Below are 19,563 nucleotides of genomic sequence, written 5' to 3' on the forward strand. Positions count from 1 at the left end.
AGAGAGAAGGGAGGGAGGGAGGGCCCTATTGACTCAGTAAGTCAGCAAACAGGACCTGTCTGCTCCAGGACCTGGAAAAAGCACAAGATAAATATAAATAATAATAATAACTGCAGATATTTATGTAGCTTTTGCTACACAGATGTAGACCAGTACTGGGCGCTGGGCTTGCTTCTTGACACATTTGCTCAAGTCCTCTTCAAAAGGGCCCTAGAAGGTGCAGATTACTCCTATTTGTCAGTTTGGGAGTCCAGGCCAAAGGGCACGCTAGAGAGAGGCAGAGGAGGGATTCCTCGTGGCCCCAAGACGTCTGGCTGCCAGGCGGTTATTGCCCCCAGGGACACTGATGCAACAAAGAGATAAACAAGTCATTTTAATACAATGTAATACCTTCCGTGAGCTTCACCGTGTTCCGGCAGGATTGTTTATGAATCACAACAACCCCGGGGGTTGTTCTCCTTTGCAAATGCGGGGCCAGCTGTGGGGCCATGGCCAGGCCCACCCCAGGTCCACTCGCCCATGGAGGGGATGAGTCCAAAGGACTAGAGGGGGCACGCCCTGGCCGCCAGGAGCGCCTCGACTTCTGAATTCAGGCCCTTCTGAGGTGAGTGCCCCCGCACACGCGGGGCTGCCCCCTTGATGTGGGGGTGCAGGGTCGCTCACCTTGGGGCTTCAAAACAGGCAGCGGTCAAAACCCTGCTCCAACTCCGACTATGCCAAGGTGCTGCCCCTCCCCATTCCCTTACCTGTAAAACGGGGGAGGGGGGCCAGTCCGTCCTCCAAGGGCCCGCCGATTTGGACGCCCATCCCCCTGGACTCCACTCCCCCGCCCCGACGCAGTCTCAGGATAAGGCCGCCCCCAACTTGGGCCTGGGGACCTCCGGGGACTGCCTGGGGAGGGGCTTTCGCATTGCCAGTTCCTTTCCACTTCACTGAGGAATATCGAGCCCTAGAAGAACCCCCTGGAGTAACCCTGAAGCGGATCAGGCATCCCAAGCGTGCTGAGCTTAAGTGAACCCCAGAACGCCGCCTGGCGGCGGCGGACTGAACCAGCCCAACTCTCCAGGCCTGGACCACGAGACCCGCCCTTGGAGAGCCACTGACCCAGGCCCCTCCTTAAAACCTGCCCCTGAACCCGCACCCACAGGTGGCCCGTTCTGAGGACCCTCCTCTGAAGCCCGCCCCGAAACTCAACCTTATAAAACCGCCCTCTGAGCCCATCTTCCAAAAGCCCAGCTCCCCTAAAGCCTGCCCCCAGGCCTCCTAGCCTTAGGAGTCCCGGAGGACACTAGGCCCCGCCCCTCAGGACCCAGCTCTAAAGCTGGCCTGCCCAGACCCCCCACCAGACCCACGTCCCTACAGAGGCCCCAGGGCCACTCCCATGAAGCCCAAGCCCCCTAAGGTCTGCTACGACAGGACCTGTCCCCAAGTCGGAACCCCTGGAGCCAGACCCCCGAAAACACTTGCCCCCCGTGGAATTCCCCTAGCTCAAGCCCCTTCCCTAGAGCCCATTCTCTTCCCCTGGGTAGGGGTCCAGCCAGGTTCCCACACTTCCCCAGAGTTCAGGGTTGGCAGCGCTCCCCCATCGACCATCAACCCTGCCAAAGGGCCCCATTCAGGGATGGGGTGAGGGTTCCCCTTTGCCAGGCTTAGGAGATGTAGGTCCTTCTAAGGGAGCATGTGGGGTCTCCTGCCTTGAAGATCAAAGTCCTAAAGAGCAGAATGCCTAGAACTCTTGGGGAGAAGGGAGATTTGGGAGGGCAGGGTTATAATAATAATGCTTTACATACATCCCTCTATTATCAGGACACCCATGTAATCGAGGATAGTGAGGCTCTGAGAGTTTGGAACAGAACTCACCCAGGTTCCTCAAAAGCTTTGCTTGTGATGACTGTGGCGCTAGAATGAGGGGTCATCAGGCATGAGGTACTGGCCACATTGGTGGGGGACTCCTCCAGATACACTTTTCCTCCTGCACCTCCTCTCTGTCTTGCTTCCTTGAGGGCTCTGACCTTGACCTCAAGACAAGGGAAGGACCATCAGAAGGTGCCTGGTCTGGAGGGTCAGGGCTGGGACAGGAAGGGGAGTTTTCCAGCTGAAGGACGGGGTGGGAGAAACCTATGGCGTAGGGTCTGCCGGTCTCCCGTTGTCTGTGGTGGTCGGTGCAGGCTCCTGCCCTTGCCCTTGGTGTCTGTCTGGGTCTGACTGTCCCTCATGGCAGTATTTGTCTGGGTCTCCGGCTCTGAGTGTGCTCCTGTTTCTGGCTGTCTGGGTCTGCCTTCGTGTGTCTGCCTCTTTACACCTGATATGTGTCTGTAGCCTGTCCCCTCCATGTCTAGGGCTGGCCCTTGGCGAGGGGTGGCCTCTGCTCTGTCTGCATCTCACTGTCCGGACTTGGGGCCCTTGGGGAGGTGGGAGGGGGATGCTGACCGTTCTTCCCATCAAGCATCCTACTCGCCTTCTGGAGCGCCAACTAGGCTTCCATCTGACTTTGAAGCCCAGCACAGTGGAGATGAGCCGTCTCCTCCTACCCCCAACCCCAGGCCTTGGTGCAAGGAAGGGGCACTCTTCAGAGCCTTTTAGGCCTAGTCTGCCTCTTCCTGGTCCTTAGTCCTGGCACAGCCCCCCTTCCCCCCGCCCCCCACATACACACTCTGTCACATCCCAGCTGGGAGGATTTGTCTAGGCAGGGGGTTGGGAGTGATGGGGTAAGGGGAGCCATCCAGAAGCCACACTGACCCACCCCACCCCCACCCCCACCCTCATCCTGAGCTCCAGGAAGGCAAGGCAGCTGGCATGGGTCTGGGGGTCAGAGCTGGAGGCGAGAGGTCCCAGTGGAGCCAGATGGGGAGACGATGGATGGAGGCAGCTCTGCTGTCAAGTTGAAGAACAGGGGGCAGGGGCATGAGGTGAGAGACACAGAGCTTCCAGAGGGTGTCTGGCAGCCTTGGTGTCCCTGTATATATGTCCATGCATGTGTTCCTGCTGGCATGCCCCTGTATATGTGTCTCCGTATGTGTGTGTCCCCTTGTGTGTGCCCTTGTGTGTGTGGACAGACAGTGGGGGGGCATGCAGGAGGAGCTGGTCAGGGCCTGGCAGATAAAGAGACCATTATGGAGTGAGCAGCAGAAGTACACTTGGGGGTCCCCAAGTGGGGTCCCCAAGTGGGGTCCCATTGATGGTCCAGGCTGTGTAGGAGAGGGGATTCCTCATTCCCCTGATACTTCCATGGCCTCTCAGGTTCCTACCTGCCCTCCCCTTGTGATCTTCCTGGCTTCCTCTCCAGCTGCCTGGCCTTTCAGGTGGGGTCTTCAGCCAAAGGATTCATCTGTCCCACCAAGACCTGGGGGCCCCCGGTGGGTGGGAGCCTGAGCTTCTGTCCCAGGGCCGCCAGCCATGGGGCCAGGGGTGGGGGAGGCAAGAAGTCTCTGGCTTCTCTAGGGCTTGGGTTGGGGCTTGTGGAGAGGCCTAGGGCAGGTTGATGGGAAATTCAGACATTTCTGCTGAGGTTCATGGTGCAAGGTGACCCTGGGTCTAGGTCAGGGTGGCCTCCATCTGCCAGCAGCTACCGATGGACCTATTACCAGAGGGGCTGCAGTGGATGTGGGTTCCAAGCTACTCTGGTGGGCTATTTTGGGGGGTTCTGTGGGTGTGTGCTATAGCGGGTGCCTGTCTCTATGCCAGTGGTGTCTTGGTGTTGGCACATGTGTCGGCACTCCCGTGGGCTTCTGTTTGTGTGTGGATGTCAGTGTGACTGTGGGTGTGTGTCAGGCTAATTGTGGGTAATTGCAGGTCGACGTGTGAGCCAAGGTGTGTGGGTGTCTGGCGTCTGTCAGTGTCACTGTGGGTGAGTGTAGTCTGTGTTATCTGATTACGGTGCCCCCCATTCCTCTCACTAAAATGTCAGCTCCAGGAGAGCAGGGATTTTGATCTCTTGCATCCCCAGTGCTAAGAACAGTGCCCCAGCACATAACAGATGCTCAATAAACAAGTGGTAGATTCATAGCCATCCAGGTGACTATGGATTTCTGCCCCTGTGTCATTTTCTTGTGGGTCTGTGTGCCATTGTGCATATGTTATTCCACCTGTCTGTGTGTAGGTAGGATTGGAGGTGTCCAAGTGTATAATCAAGTGTCAGGGTGACAACAGGTATACGTACTGTTGGAGTGTTCATATCTGTTTGTGGGTGACTGTGTCATAATGGGTGTCTAAGAGGTCAGTTTTACCACGGACCAAAAATGTGTCAGCAATTGCAGCTGTGTTATGGGCGGTCTGTATGCCACGATTACGATGACCTGAGGTCAGTATCTATATAGGTCTTGTACCTACCATCTCTGTGTACGTGTGTCCAGTTGCCTGGGTGGCTGTGGTGACTGTAGGGCCTTGCTTGGGCAGGCGCGTGGATGCCAGTTCTTGTGGATAATGGTATCTATTTGTACCCATGGCTGGGCCTTTAATATATTTGTGGTAGTTGTGGTTACTTTGGGTGCCTGTGCAACAGTGAGTGTTCTGTTTGTGCAGTAGAGAGCTATGTGTGTGTCAGTGTTACATGCAAAGCTGTGTCCACGCTGTGGCCACCATCAGTGGTGGCTGGCTTTTTCAGTGTAGCAATGTTTTCCAGCTGTCAGCCCTGGATGTCCTCATCATTATGGGTGATGCATGTGCCCACGTGGCAGTATTATTGTGAGTGACTGTGTGAGTGTATGAGCATTCCTGCAGGTGATGTAATCATGGGGATGATATCTGTCCACGTATAAAGTGTGGACTGGGAGACTGTCCGGAATTTGGAAATATCTAACTATGGCTCTGCAAATGTCTCTGTGAGTAGTCCAGGGCAGTGGGAAACGGGTGGGAAAGGAGATGGGGGGAACTGAAATGCACGGGGGTGCGGCGGAGGGGGCATTTCCCAGCTCCTATCAGCCAATGAAAGATCTTCATCCCCCCCCCCCACCAGCATGCCCTCCAGGGTAAGTCCCTGTGAAAGGGGTCCTGTCGCTTTAAAAGGGCTCCCCAGCAATGGGGATTCTGGGCCATTTTTCCCTTCTATGGCCAGTTTTGGAGGGCGTGTTCCTGTTAGCAAACCTTGGCCCCCCGTAAATACCCTGCAGCCGCCGCCGGTAATGACAGGCCGGCGGGGAGCCCGCGGAGCGCGCCGGGGCTCCTGCAGGCGGCGCCGCCGCGGCCCCGGGGCCACGGCCACAGCCAGGCCCGAGCCGGGCCCCGCCGGGATCGACCTCCGCAGGGCTCGCGCAGGCCCGCGCGCCCGTGAACTTGGCCGGGGGCGCCTTCCCGAACGCGCGCGCCGGGCCGGAGCCTCTCCCAGCCCTGGATGCCCGAGCCCCCACCCGCTCGGGCCCCCAAGAACAAAGCTCGCCGCCGCCGGGCCTTGGGGCCTCCCGGTGGTCAGGTGTCGGGCGGCCTGTGCTCCGCTGCCCCTGCGCCCCCCATCGTGCGTCCCCGCCCCGCGGGGGCACCGCGGCCCGCCGTCCCCCACCCCCACCCCCCCGAGGCGCAGGCTCGGGGACTTGAGGGCCTGTCCTGTCTGGGGGGGTCTGGCCTTCCCGGCGCCCCTTCTCCGGGAGGACGAGACGCAGAGATGCCGCTGGGCCCTCCCCGCCCCCCTTCTCCAGCCTCCGCAACAATGGAGGGCCGGGCCGCAGAGGCCGGGGCGCCGATCCCCGGCCGCGAGCAGGTGCGCGAGGGGGCCGCAGCCGGGTCCCGCCGCCGCCCCGCCCCGCCGCGCCCCCTCCCCGCGGGCGGCGCCCCCGCCTGCCCGGCGCCCGCGCTCACCTCGTTTCGGGCCGCCGCCGCGTTGCCCCTCTTCTTTCCAAACCAGCCCGGAAAAGCCCCCTGAGTCGAGGCGCCTGCACGGGAAATTGCATTTCGGCGGCTTCGGGGCTGGGCGGGGGCCCCCCAGGCCGCGGGCCGGGGGAGGGGGCCGCGGGGCTCCGGCGCCGGCTCGAACCCGCGGCCGCCGCCTCCCGCCCGCCCGCCCGCCTGTCTGTCTCGGTGACGTGCCCGCGCTCCCCGCCGCCGCCGCCCCCTCCCTCCTCCCCGCGCCGTGCCGGGCGGTGGGTCCGGCGGCGGCCGCGTGTGCCCCGGGGCCTCCCGCCAGGCGCCCCGGGACGCACGCGGGGATGCCCACGGGGCGTGAGGACGCAGCTCCCGGGGCCCGCGCGGGGGACACGGGGGCGCGAGCGGGCACACGCAGGGACCCAGACGCACGTAGACCTCAAAGGCGCACGGGGAGCACAGGCGCACAAAGGCACGCGGACCACAAACACAGGGAAGGGTGTGCAAAGGGTTTCCAGGCACATACCCACGGGAGGGGATGTCGGGACACGTTGGGACACTGGGGTACCGGCCACGCGAGGGTGTCCATAAAACCGAGCTACACACATACACCCAGGGAGCACACAGACGCATGCAGAATACAGACACATCACTTCCACAGGACAGGAGGATCGGGATCGTCCTCAGAACTGAAATATGCCTAGAGGGGAGTCCGGGGCACACACACAAGATACTGACAGGCACGTACACAGACTTCACCTCGCAGGCACGGCCACAGAACACACCCCCACACAAGAACACACACAAGATACGCAGATGGACGGAAATACACAGAGAACCGACAAACCTCCCCACCCACCGGGTGCACGGTCAAGGGAACACCCGGACACATGGAGCTATACATAGAATAGAAAAACGCCGGGCACACACTCTCAGGGCCACACAGACACACAAAGTTCACAGACACACAAATATGTGTACAATTATTCCTGTACAAAGGGCAGAGGCACGCTAGAATTCATAGAACAGACACTCAAACCCACAGATCCCCCCCCACCCAGGGCGCCAGGCAGGGCCACAGGGTTCTATAAGGACACAGGAAATACAGGGACACTTGGGGACACGTGTACCTGTGACCATCTGTCATAGGCACACACACAAGCCAGACACACAGGCCACATACAGGAGGTAGACTGAGAAGTTGTACACAGGTCGGGCTCCCCTGATCTCCTGGATATGCTTACACGGAGCCCCCCCCCCCCATTCCCTTACACACACACACACACACACACACACACACCACAGGCATGCCCAGCAGGAAACGGACATTTGCAAGATCCCCCAGGGATCTCTCTGGGGACCCCACCAATTCCCCAACACGTACATAGTCCCTGTCCCTGTCTGCTGTGGCCGAGGTGGCTGGTGGCTGGTGGAAGGAGGTCACCTCAGGGCAGACTGTGGAGCCAGGTGGCCTCCCATTGGCCAGGGCTGAGCTGACAGATTTCTCATTCTGTTTATTTATCCATCCCCCATCCCAGACTGACAGGGGGCCGAGAAACCTTCCTACACCCCACTCAGACCCAGGCTTTAACCCTTGTCGAGCCATGGCCCGGCTCCACCTGGCCCTGCCCCTCCCCATCCGCTCTCTCACCACAGCCCTGCCTGGGTTGCCCCTGGACAGGTCCACTTGCCCATACCTGGCCCCCTTCCTCAGAGAAAGCCAAGCTCTAGCTGGCCCAGGCAGGCGGATGTCCCTAGGACACCCCCACCCCCACCCCGCCCCCGCAAAAAGAAGCTGCTAGGATTCAGCCCTGCTCTATCCCCAACTCCCCCTAAATGGCTGGTAATTCCTGGAGAGAGAGGGCAAGCAAGGAAGAGGATGGGAGGAAACAGTAATTGGGCCGTTGTGGGTGGAGTCATCTCCCTTGCCCACGCCTCCCCTAACTGAAAACCGGGAGAGGGTCGCTCTGGAATAAACAACATTCATTTCATTCATTCATTCATTCATTCATTCATTCGTGCATTGACAATCATCTCAGACTCTCCCCCGCAAGCCCACGAAGTGACTGTTGTCCTTTTTACAGACGGGCAGTGAGGCCCACAGAGGGTCTGCCCCTTGCGCCAGATGGCATAGCCTGGAGCCTGCAGAGCTGGAATTCTGTGCGAGGCCTTTCCCCTCCTCCTTCCTGCCGGGATTGGCCTGAAGAAGCGCTCCAACGACCTCCGGCCCGCCGAGCTTTCCCCAGGCCACCAGCAGGGGGCAGCAGACTCCAGAGCCCTCCTCTGCGAGGGCGGGCTGGGAGCTCCGCTCGGGAGGCCTCCCACACCCCCTGCTTCTCCGCAGCTGGGGGCTCCGCCTGCACCCCCCAGGCTGGAACCTCCACTGCCAAAATGCAGAGGCCCCAGAAGCAAGGAGCTCTTCTTAAATAGAAGCCCCCAAATCGAGGTCCCCACTAATGCCTCACTTACACGTGGTCCCTCTTAATGGCTAACTCTTCGCCTTCTTGCTGCAACACGTTTGTTGGGCCCGCAGCCTCTGCATTCCTGAACTGGGTCAGACTCAGAGAGGGTTCCTGGAGCCAAGTCCAGTGGTCAGTACCCCCCCTTCCCCACTTCCTCCCCCCTCCCCTCCCCAGAGTCCTCTGAATATCCCCTAGAGCCCAGCACAGGATGGGAGAGGCAGTGGGGGAAGCCCCAGTGCCCCAACCGCCTGGTTCCTCTGGGCGTGGGAACTGCCCTCCCCACCCCATCCCCCAGCCCCCAGTTCCTGGGGCCCCTGCCAGTGCTGACTCATAGGGGACCCATGGCTGTGACTCAGCAGCGGCTTTTCTTGAACCTCTCCCTGAGAGACTTCCCACCCCATGTCACCTTCTGTCCCCTCAAGGGTCTCCTTAGAGACCCAGATGTTGGCCAGGTGGGTGTGTGAGCCAGAAGGCCCTTCTCAGCAACGAGGGCTCAGAGCCCCAACCCCAAGAGGTCCCCAAGGTTGTGGCCACTAGTGCACCAGCCAGGAGTCTTGGGTGCTGGCCGCCTGTGCCCACTTGGGCGTGTAGCTTGCACGCTCAGGAGCCAGCCAAGAGAGAAGCTCCAGAAGGCAAGGCCCAAGCCGTGGGGACACCTTCCTTTGCACTCCAGCAGAGTCTGGACAGGGACAGTCTGGAGGAGGCCCCCAGGTGGGACCTTGCTCCCTCCAACTACAAACCAACTCCTCCAGCCATCTTCTCAGTCCCCGGAAATGGCAGCTCTATCCTTCCAGCTGCTCGGGCCACAACCTTCCCTAACACAGTGCAGCCCATTAATAAATGCAGTTACCTTCCCTCCTAAATGCATCAGACTCCTACCCGTTCTGGGGTCCCCACCAGGTCTCCCCCTGGCCCAGTGCAGTCACTACCTCCCTGCTCTCCTGCTCCAGCTTCACACAGTCCGTTCCACCCCCAGCATCCCGAGGGCGCTGAGAACACGGGAATCAGGTCGTGCCCCTCCTCAGCTCAGAATTCTCCATGGCTCCCTTTGCACTCAGACCAAGCTCACATGCTCCCCACAGCCCTGCATACTCTATCCTGTCCCATCCGGGCCCTCACCTCCTCCACTTCCACTGCTCGCTCTGCTCAGTGGACATGGGTCTCCACTGTTCCTCAAACACCCCAGGCATAGTCCAGTCTCAGGGTTTTTGCACTGGTTGTTGCTCCCTCTGTTAGGGACTCTCTTCCCCCCAGAGAGCCACGAGGCTGCCTCCCTCAGGTCTCTGCAAGATAGCGCCTCCTCGGGCACCTGGGTGGCTCAGTGGTTGAGCGGCTGCCTTTGGCTCAGGTCAGGATCCCAGGGTCCTGGGATCAAGTCCTGCATCAGGGTCTCCGCAGCAAGCCTGCTTCTCCCTCTGCCTATGTCTCTGTAGTCTCTGTATCTCTCATGAATAAATAAAATCTTAAAAAAAAAAAAGCACCTCCTCAGTGACACCTTCCCTGACTGTTTAAAATCACACCCCCTGCTTCATCCTTCCCTGCCTGTTTAAAATCACACCCCTTGCTTCATCCTTCCCAGCCTGTTTAAAATCACACCCCCTTGCTTCATCCTGCCCTATTTTTTTTTTTTGCATCACCCTATCACCTTTGACCACACTGTATGTTATACTGCATATCTCATTTCTTGTCTGTCGCCTGTACTCACGTGTCCGTTCCTTCAGGGCAGGAAGCTTTGTCTCGATCGTTGTGGCACCCGAGTAGAGCCTCAGACGATATCTGTGGCATCGATGTATTGATAATCACCACGCTCCTGGCGTGCTGGGGAACAATACAGACATGGCACCTCCCTGCCCCTGTCTGGTGGGAGGACAGTCACATAGCTAGCTGACCTAACGAGGAGTCTTCAGTGCTGAGATCTGGAGGCACCAGTGAGTACAGAAGAGGCATGGGGGCCAGCCTGCAGGCCAGGATGCAATCAGGAAAGGCTTCTGGAGGAGGCGGGGCCATGCAGGGCCTTGATGGCCAGTGAGGAGTTTGGATCTAAGTAAGACAGGAAGATTTGGAGGGTTTTTATTTTTAGTTTGGTTTATTGAGGTAGAATTTACAGAGAGTAAAATTCAGCCTTTATACAAACGATGAGCTTTGATAAATAAATATAGCTGTGCAGCCACTGTCTGAATCACGAAAAAGCAGAGTCTTTGGGAGGTTTTAAGCAAGAATATGAGGTCACATGCACCAGGCCATGCACCCTGCCCAGGGTACAAGGTTGGAAGCAGAGGGCCTGTGGGGAGACCAGAGTGGCTGTCCCAGAGAAAGGTCTAGGGAGCGGGGTTGGGAATGGGCAGTGTCAGGAACTGGGGCAGACAGGGCAGAGGGATGGACCAGGTGTGGGGGTGAGGAACCAAGGAGGACAGGTGGGGGCCCACTGGGGCAGGGTGAGTCGGAGGCACCTGTGGGGCACTCCGGAGGAGGTGTTCAGAGAAGGAGTCCTCAATTACAGTGACCAAAGCTGTGCCTTGGGAGCATAGCCCTTGGGAGGCATTTGACAAAAGCAATTGAAGAGGAGGAGGGACACTAGGAGAAAGCAGGGTCCTGAGGCCAAAGGCAGAAAAGAGCAAAAATGACAAGAGATGGAGGACAGTGATGACTGGGGAAGTTGGTTTGACTGGCCAACCTGGTGTCAGTGGTGTGACCAGGCAGCTGCTGGAGAAGTCCACGAGAGGGAAGGAAACAGGCAGCCAGTCCAGTGGAGCTCTCTCCAGCAGCAGGCTACGGCAAACCACAAATGCAAGCTGCCACATGTGTAACTTTAAAAACTTTTAGTGGCCCCATTAAAAAAAAAAAAAAAGTAAGAGGGAGGGGCACCTGGGCAGCTCAGTTGGTTAAGCATCTTCCTTCAGCTCAGATCATGATCTCAGGGTCCTGGGATCAAGCCCGGCATCCATCCACCAAGCTACCTACTGAGGTGGGGGGCGGAATCTGCTTCTTCTCCCTCTGCCTCCCCCCCCACTGCTCATGCTCTTGCTCTCTCTCTCAAATAAATCTAAAAAAAAAAAAAAAAAAAAAAAGGAACGAGTGAAATGAATGTTAATAATATCTACCCCAATACATCCAAAATAGTATAATTTCAACATGTAATCAAATTAAAAACAATGAGATTGCTTACATTCTTTTTTAAGTCATCTCTACGCCCAACATGGGGGTCGAACTCACAACCTTGAGATCAAGAGTCCTGTGCTCTATCAACTGAGCCAGCCCAGGCACCCCTGTTTACATTCTTTAAGAAAAAGCAAAAATCCACACTTAAGACATATCTCAATAGCCCTGTGTGACCAGTGGTAACCTCCCTGGAAGGCTCAGGTCTAGGCAAGACCTGATTTTGCCCACTTATGACTCACCTCTCTCACATTTCCCTAATCCCAGCCCTATCAGATCTTTATTTAAAATGTTGATATTAAAAAATAATAATAAAAAAATAAAATGTTGATATTTGGGGGGCACCCGGGTGGCTCAGCCAGTGGAGTGGGTGACTTATGATCTGAAGGTCATGAGTTCAAGCCCCATGTTGGGTGTAGAGATTACTTAGAAATAAAATCTTTTTTAAAATTAAATAAAATATTGATATTTTGTTCGTTTTGGATTTTTTGCATTGATTTTAATTTTGATTTTCAAAAATATTGCACTCAGGGGCTGCCTGGCTGGCTCAGTTGATAGAGCATGCAACTCCTGATCTTGGGGTGGTGAGTTCAAGCCCCAAGTTGGTGGTAGAGTTTACTTAAAAAATAGGGACACCTGGGTGGCTCAGTGGTTGAGTGTCTGCTTTTGGCTCAGGTCATGATTCCAGGGTCCTAGGATCAAGTCCCACATTGGGTTCCCCACACGGAGCCTGCTTCTGCCTCTGCCTGTGTCTCTGCTCTCTCTGTGTCTCTCACGAGTAAATAAATAAAATCTTAAAAAAAATAAAAATAAAAATAAATAATAATGCTCTAGGGGCACCTGAGTGGCTCAGTCAGTTAAGCATCTACCTTTGGCTCAGGGCATGATCCCAGGGTCTTGGGATTGGCCTGTACAGCAAAGAGCCTGCTTCTCCTCCTCCAGGCTTGTCACTCTGTTTCTCTCTCTCTCTCTCAAGTAAAATCTTAAAAATATATATATTGGGACGCCTGGGTGGCTCAGTGGTTGAGCGTCTGCCTTTGGCTTGGGGCGTGATCCCGGATCCCTGTATTGAGTCCCACATTGGGCTCCCTGAGGGTAGCCTGCTTCCCCGTCTGCCTGTGTCTCTGATGAATAAATAAATAAATCTTAAAAAAAACATATTGCTCTCAAATCTTATTCAATCTCTGCCACAAAACTTGTACAGAATGTTCACAGCAGCATAATTCATAACAGCTCCAAAGTGCAAACAACCCAAATGTCCATCCACTGATCGATGGACAAAGAATGTGATGTATCCACACCACATACTATTCGGCAATAAAAAGTCATGAAGTAGTGATACGTGCTCTGACAAGAAAAAGCCATGAAGGCAGTCCCAAGTCACAGTGTATGAGTCCATTCATACAGAAAGTTGATTAGGGGTGCCGGGGGGCTAGGGAGGGTGAAGGGGAAATGGGAAGTGACTGCTGATGGGTACCGGGGTTTCATTTTAGGGGTATGAAAATGTTTTGAAATTGATTGTAGTGGTGGTTGCACAACTCTGTGAATATGCTAAAAACACTGAATTGTATGTATACTTTATTATTTAGTATTATTATTTTTATATTTTTGGTAAAGATTTTATTTATTTATTCACGAGAGAGGCAGACACAGGCAGAGGGAGAACCAGGCACCCTGAGGGGAGCCCGATGCAGGACTTATCCCAGGACCCCAGGATCATGACCTGAGCCGAAGGCAGATGCTCAACCACAGAGCCCCCCAGGGGTTTCCCGAAATGTATACTTTAAACAGGTTAGTTGTATGAATGTGAATTTTATCTGAATAAAGCTGTTATAAAAAATATTTCAGGGGTGCCTGGCTGGCTCAGCCAGTAGAGCATGTGACTCTTCATCTTGGGGTTTTACCTTCAAGCCCCATGTTGGGTGTAGAGATTAGTTAAAAATAAAATCTTAGGGGCCCCTGGGTGGCTCAGCCAGTTAGGCATCTGCCTTGGGCACAGGTCATGATCCTGGGGTCCTGGAACAGAGCCCCCCATCAGGCTCCCTGCTTAGTGGGGAGGCTGCTTCTCCCTCTCCCTCTGTCTGCTGCTCCTTTGCTTGTGTTCTCTCTCTCTCTCTCTCTCTCTCTCTCTCTCTCCCTTTGCTTGTATTCCCTCTCTCTCTCTCCCCTTTTGTGCTCCTTCTCTCTCTGTTAGATGAACAAATAAAATATTTAAAAGAAAAAGAAAGTCTTAAAAAGTTTCCTCTTGATTCCTGAGTGTTTGGGTGGCCCTGTGGATTCTGGGACACAGCCCTGCAGTGTGCCCCACTCCAGCGCGGGAGCAGCAGGGCCGCCCCTCCCACAGCAAGCTCAAGGACAGCTAAGGTGGGGAGAAGGCCCGCCGCTGGGCAAGAAGGGAGGCCTGGGCAGAGGTGGTAAAGCCAGGGGAGACGTGACCAGATGTGCCCACCGCACCCCGTTTCCTGCCAGAAGCCATGGGCTTCTGAGCGGCAGGTTCCCAAGCACAAAGCCTGAGTCCAAGGGCCCCCTGCCTGCCCTCCTTACCAGACAGCCTGACTCAGTTTGTCCAGTGTGTGCATGTGACCCACTGCAGTCCCCGGAGTGACTCAGGCGGCCTGGAAGCCCCTTCCCGGGGGGACACCAGGCTGCCCACGGTGACTTCTCACAGACATGGCGGAAACAGGCTGTGGCCTCCAGGCCCAGGCACGGTTCCCGGTTCCCGGGGGGAGCCCATCAGGGTCTTGGCCCCACGTCCCACCCTCCGGAGGGCCTAAGGACTGTAGGAGGGGGTGGGGAACTCTTCTCAAAGGGCCTTTGTGGGAGCGGCTGGGGGGGCTGCCGGGGGACCCCGCCCTGGGTGACTCACGCCTCATTGCTGGGCGGTGACTCACGCCCAGGCCCCCCTCTGGCCCGCCTGCAGCAGGTGCTGCCAGCTTGGGCTTCGGGATGGGGGCCTCTGCAGCCGCCTCATGCCATCCTCCCCGGGGCCTGTGACCCGCACCCATTTCCACGGGCACCTGCCCCGCGCCCACCTCCCTGCCCTACAGCGAGAGAGCTCAGACCACTGAGAAAACTCCCCCCCCCCTTGGTTGGCAGAGCCCCCTGGTACTGAGATGTGCCAGCCGTCGTCTCACTATTGATTCACTGATCCTCAAACCACCCAAGAGGTAGGGAATTCCTGCCGCCTCCTTTAACCAGATGGGGAAACTGAGGCTCCGTGAGATTATGGAGTTTGCCCAAAGACACGGGAGATCGAACCGAGTCGGGGCATACGCAGACCGCTGCCCGGGAGTGTACGTGGGTGACAATCCCCGCTGCCCTGTGCACCAGGGAGGGTCACCGCATCCTGCAAGGTCGCCTCCATTTTACGGATGAGCAAACCGAGGCAAGGGGCACGAAAGCCACAGACCAAGAGAGACAGGCTGGGCCAGGGTTCGAAGCGACCCGCGAGCTGGGGCCCGGCTCGGCCGCTTCCCCACGGGCCTCGGGCACCCACCGGGGGGAGCTGGGACGCCCCCGCCGCCGGGCCCCTCCGGCCGCGGGGGCCGCCAGAAGCCGGGCCGCCCGCCAGGCTGCTGGGCCCGCTGCCCGGCCGCATCACGCCGCTGTGAGTCACCGCGCGCGCCGGCCCCGCCCCCCGCGCTAACAAACAGCGCGTTGCCGGGCAACCGGCGCCGGGCCCCGCCCCGTCCGCACGCGAGATCCGGGTTCGAGCCTCCCGCCGGCTGGACGCCGCGCCGGGCTCTGGCCCCCGCGGCCCCGCCGCGATTAAGGACTCGGATCAGGCGTGCAGTCCTGGTGGGCGCAGACCTGAGGGCGCAGCGACAGCTGTGGTTCCCCGGGGGTCGGGGGACAGAGGGTGCGTCCCCGCAAGCCAGGCGCTTGCCCTGCTCCTCTGGAGGCCGGTGCCAGGGTCAGGGGGTGGCACGGTGTACTCGCTGTGGGGTGAGAAGAGCCCTGTGGAGCCGGGCCAGAGCTGTGGCCCAAGGGGTCGAAACCATTTCTGTAGAGGGTCTTAGGGTGCCTGCTGGGGTGGGGAATCAGGAGCTCCCAAAGGAGCCAACGCTCAGTGGTTACGTTCTGTGTGCCAAGGTGGTCTACACACGTGTGTACCTACCTATATTAACTAACTTAGTGTCCATCATGGCCCTCTGACAGTTCCCAGGTATTATTCCCATTTTGCAGATGAGGAAACAGAGGCGCGGGGAAGGCAAAACTCTTTGCCAGAAGATGCAGAGCTCCAAGTTTGAATCCCAAGCAGGGTGACGTGGGCTCCCCTGCTTCCCTCAGCCAGGTGCATGCCCCACCGTGGCAGTGGTCCTTGCTGGGGGAGTCTGGAGCATAGGTATGGGTGCCAAGTCCACCTTGGAGTTTGGGTGGGACATGCCAGGGTGTGGTGGGGGCTGTGGACAAGACGGCTGAAGCCCTTGCCCTCCCAGGCTCCCTCCCAGACTGCCAGGCTATGTGAGGGAAGGGAGGTTTCCAGAAGCCAGTATCACTCCACTCTGGCTCCCCAGGACCTCATAACAGGTACCAGCAAGCTGCCCACAGGACCCCTAAAGGGTGGGAAAAAGAACAGGTACCAGCCCAGAGCAGGGTGGGCTGGCACACGGGCCTCTCCCTCACCTCCACTGGGAAGTGACCATCTGTCTGGAAAATGATCATCTCTGCCTCATTTAAGAAATATATATATTTTTGTACTCAAACAATTGAATAAATTGCTCAAATAGTTAAGTGGGGAAACAGAAGACTACAGGGTTCCCGGAGAGTCTAAAATCAGAGGGTCATGGTGGGAGGTGAGGAGGACTTCCCGGAAGAGGTAATGCCCTAGGATCTGCAGACTGCTCACGAGTGGGCAGGTGCGCGTGAACGGCTGGGGAGAAGTGGGCATCTGACAAGCAGGGCCTGTGGTCAGCAGAGGTGGGGACCCTGGAGGAACTTTTTGCGGTGTATGGTAGCAGGAAGATGCAATTCGATTGTCTCTGGCGAAGGGATGGAAGGGGTAAGGCCAGAAGCGAAGAGACCAGGGAGGTGTCTGTTGGAGTAGTTTCAGGCCAGAGACTATGGTTGCCAGATTTAGCAAATAAAAATACAAGAGACCCAGTTCAATTTGATTTTCGGATGTAGAACAATTTCTTTTTTTCTTTTCTTTTTTTAAAGTATAAAGATGTCCCAAGTATTGCGCAGGACATAACTTATACTAAAAAATGATTCCTTGTTTATCTGAAAATCAAATTTAACTGGGCGTCTTGGGTTTTATCTGGCGAGAGTACTTGAAGGTCCCAAGCTTCCCCAGGGGATAGCTAGCGACATGGAGCCAACGCACTTTGAGGCGAACACTATCGTCCCATTTTACGGATTGGTAAACTGAGGCCCAGAGAGGTTTTTTGTTGTTGTTGTTGTTTGCTTGCTTGCTTGCTTGTTTGCTTGTTGGCCAGCCGTCTCCGTAGTTAGCGAGTGGGCCCCGCCTGGCACCCAGACGCGTGGGCTGCAGTCCCCGCAGCGGGTCGGGGCTGGCACGCCTCCTCCTCCACGCGGCGGGGGGCCGGGCCGGGCCCCTCGGGTTTCTGGCGGCCCCGTCCCGCCGCCGGGATCTGCGCCACCCCCACCCCCGCCTCGCGCCCCTCCTCCCAGGACACCGAGGCAGTGGGAGGGACGGCGGGCGGCCTCAGGGGGGCTCCTCTCCCCGCTGCGGCTCGGCCTCGCCCTCCTCCGGGCCGGGAGGATCCGCCGTCTGCGCCGCCGGCAGGGGGAGGGGGAGGGTTATTTTTACCTCCCTCCAGGCGGCCGGGGCGACAGGAAGTGAGCGCGCGGCCCGCCAGATGTGGGGAGCCAGGCAGCTGGGAGCAGCCACAGCTGGACTGGCGGCCGGCCGGGGTCGGGGGAGGGGAGGCGGGGGGCGCGGAGGGCGGCTCCCAGGCCTCAGGTCCCCCCTTTGTTCCCCGCCGCCCTAGCCTCGCGGCCGAGGCCCCCGAGGCCCCCAATCCCCCCCCATCCTCCGGGTCGTGGCCTCGCGGGGCCCCCATCCGGGCGCCGGTGCCCTCGGGGCTCGCGGGTCCCGGGCGGGGGACCCCGGGTCCCCGCGGAGTGCGGGGCGGGAGGGGGAGACGGCCCCCCGTGGGCCCCGCCTGCCACCGCCATTGTTTACCGGTCGGCTGCCTCCTAGGAAACTTAACCCGCCCGCGGTGATTTTATTTGGGAACTTCGGGCCAGTTGCCATAGCAACCCCCAGTGACGTCAGAGGGGCTGGGGCCCGAAATCCCCGGGAAAGGGGGGGATGGGATGACGGGGGGGGGGAGACCCCCGGAGGGCCCCTCCTTAACCCTGAGCCTGCCAGGCCCCGGTCGGAGGGGAGAAGGCAGCCAGATGTGACACCTCCTGGGCGCCCCCATTCTGGCACGGTGCCAAGTGAGGGTGGCCGGCCAGGCCCTGATGTCATCCGGTGCTGGGTGGGTGGTGAGTCAGTCCCCGGGTGGGGGCTGGGCCAGGCCTGGGGGCTATTCCTGTCTGACTCACCCCTCCAGTGCCCCTGAGCAACGCCCAGACCCTGCCCTAGGGATTTCGGGTGCCAGGCTGGGGGGTCCCCGCAGGTCCCCGGAGCCTCTGCTTGTCCGGAACCTAGGTGGGTAGGCAAGGGCTTTCCTGGTGCTCCCACTGGGGTCCAGGGTGGCTGCATGGAAGTGTTAGCCGCCAGGGACTGGGGCCACCTCATAATGTCCTTCCCCGGATGTGGGGATCGGCCGGAGCCCCAGGGAGGGGGCAGGTGGTGGGATCCCTGCTCACTCCATAACACTGTCTGTCACCAGGGCGATGGGAGGCAGGGGCCCTGACTGGCAAGGAGGAGCACACGCGCCAGGGGGGCTGGGCTGGGAGGAGCCACCCTAACCACAGTGACGTGGGACTTCCTCGGCAGGGCCTGTTTGATGTCTCTGTGTGCAGCGTTGCCATGGGGCCCGGCAGGCAGCCCTGCGTGTGAGCTGGGGTGACCTACGGGGCGGCTGGGTCTGACAGGGTCCCTTGACCCAGCACCCCCATCCCAGGCCTACACGACTGCCTAGACCTGGTACACCTCTGCGCACACGCTTATCCAACTTTTACCCCACCCCAGGCCTTAGGCCAGGACATTTCTCATCTCATCTCAGAGCCTTGTGACAACTGCAAACTGCGGGTTTTTGAGATAAACTGAGGTTCAGGGAGGTGTGATCACTTGGCCAAAGATATTCAGCTAGAAAGTCGGGGAGCAAGGATTTGAAACTCAGTTCTTTTTTTTTTTTTTAATATTTTATGTATTTATTCATGAGAGACACAGAGACAGAGAGAGGCACAGACAAGGCAGAGGGAGAAGCAGGCTCCCTGCAGGGAGTCCGATGTGGGACTCGATCCCAGGTCTCCAGGATCACGCCCTGGGCTGAAGGCAGGTGCTAAACCACTGAGCCACCCGGGCTGCCCCTGAAACTCAGTTCTTCTACTCTGCTCCTCTCCTCCCTCCATCACGCTGGTGTCCTCATTTTTTCTCAGATACCCCAGCAGGTCCCTGCTCCCTGCCTCGGGACCTTTGCACTGGCTGTTCCCTCTACCTGGACTTTTCCTCCAGAAGTCTGCATGCCTTCTCCTTCACTTCCTACAAGTCTTTGTTCAAATGTCACCTCCTTGTCATGTAGCCTTTCCTGACCTGGCCCCCACCCGCTCCATCCTCATCTCCTTTGCCCCCTTCTGTTCTCCGTTAGCACCTATCACCCAACAACACAGTCTATGTTTATACTTACTATCTGTTTCTGTGTGTTTGTTTCCTCTCCAGATGTTAGTCCCAAGAGGCAAATTTTTTTTTTTTTTCTAGCTTGCTCTGTGCTGTATCCCCAGCGCCCAGAACAGTGCCTGGCACACAGCAGGCACTCAATGAATGTTGGAAGAATAAACAAATGGGCGTGTGTTTGATCCCTGTGCCACTTGACCACTTAACCTGGCCTCACCCTGGCGCTGTCCCCCTACCCCTCCCTGTCATGACAAAGGATCGGTTGGCCAGTTTGGAGAGCTCCTATCCCTGTTGGCTGCTATCCCTGGGTAAATTGGCCAGCCCCAGGTCCAGGGCATGTGGGGCAAATGTCAGAGGGACCCAGGGGGAGGGCTGGTGGCACTGGGAGGTCCCGTCAAG

The 19,563-nt window shown here is 57.9% G+C and overlaps 2 long non-coding RNA genes across 5 annotated transcripts; one reads left to right on the forward strand and one right to left on the reverse strand.

Annotated features, from left to right (window-relative positions):
* Positions 1-94: 94 nt before the first annotated feature.
* Positions 95-14,907, reverse strand: LOC102154341. Of its 4 annotated transcripts, XR_005375069.1 has the most exons (8): positions 13,956-14,907; positions 11,121-11,298; positions 9,961-10,295; positions 8,263-8,366; positions 5,791-5,864; positions 3,249-3,343; positions 1,861-2,018; positions 95-343 (listed from the first exon to the last, which is right to left on the reverse strand). It is a non-coding gene; the product is annotated as an uncharacterized LOC102154341 (long non-coding RNA). The 4 variants fall into 4 exon arrangements; XR_005375070.1 differs by lacking the exon at positions 3,249-3,343 and having other exon boundaries at positions 1,861-2,012; XR_005375067.1 differs by lacking the exon at positions 3,249-3,343 and having other exon boundaries at positions 13,956-14,904.
* A 2,785-nt stretch (positions 14,908-17,692) lies between these two features.
* On the forward strand, positions 17,693-19,177 carry LOC111091210. The gene is made up of 2 exons (XR_005374460.1): positions 17,693-18,033; positions 18,930-19,177. It is a non-coding gene; the product is annotated as an uncharacterized LOC111091210 (long non-coding RNA).
* Positions 19,178-19,563: the final 386 nt, after the last annotated feature.

This window comes from Canis lupus, chromosome 20 (assembly GCF_011100685.1).
Source record: "Canis lupus familiaris isolate Mischka breed German Shepherd chromosome 20, alternate assembly UU_Cfam_GSD_1.0, whole genome shotgun sequence".
NCBI lineage: Eukaryota > Metazoa > Chordata > Mammalia > Carnivora > Canidae > Canis > Canis lupus.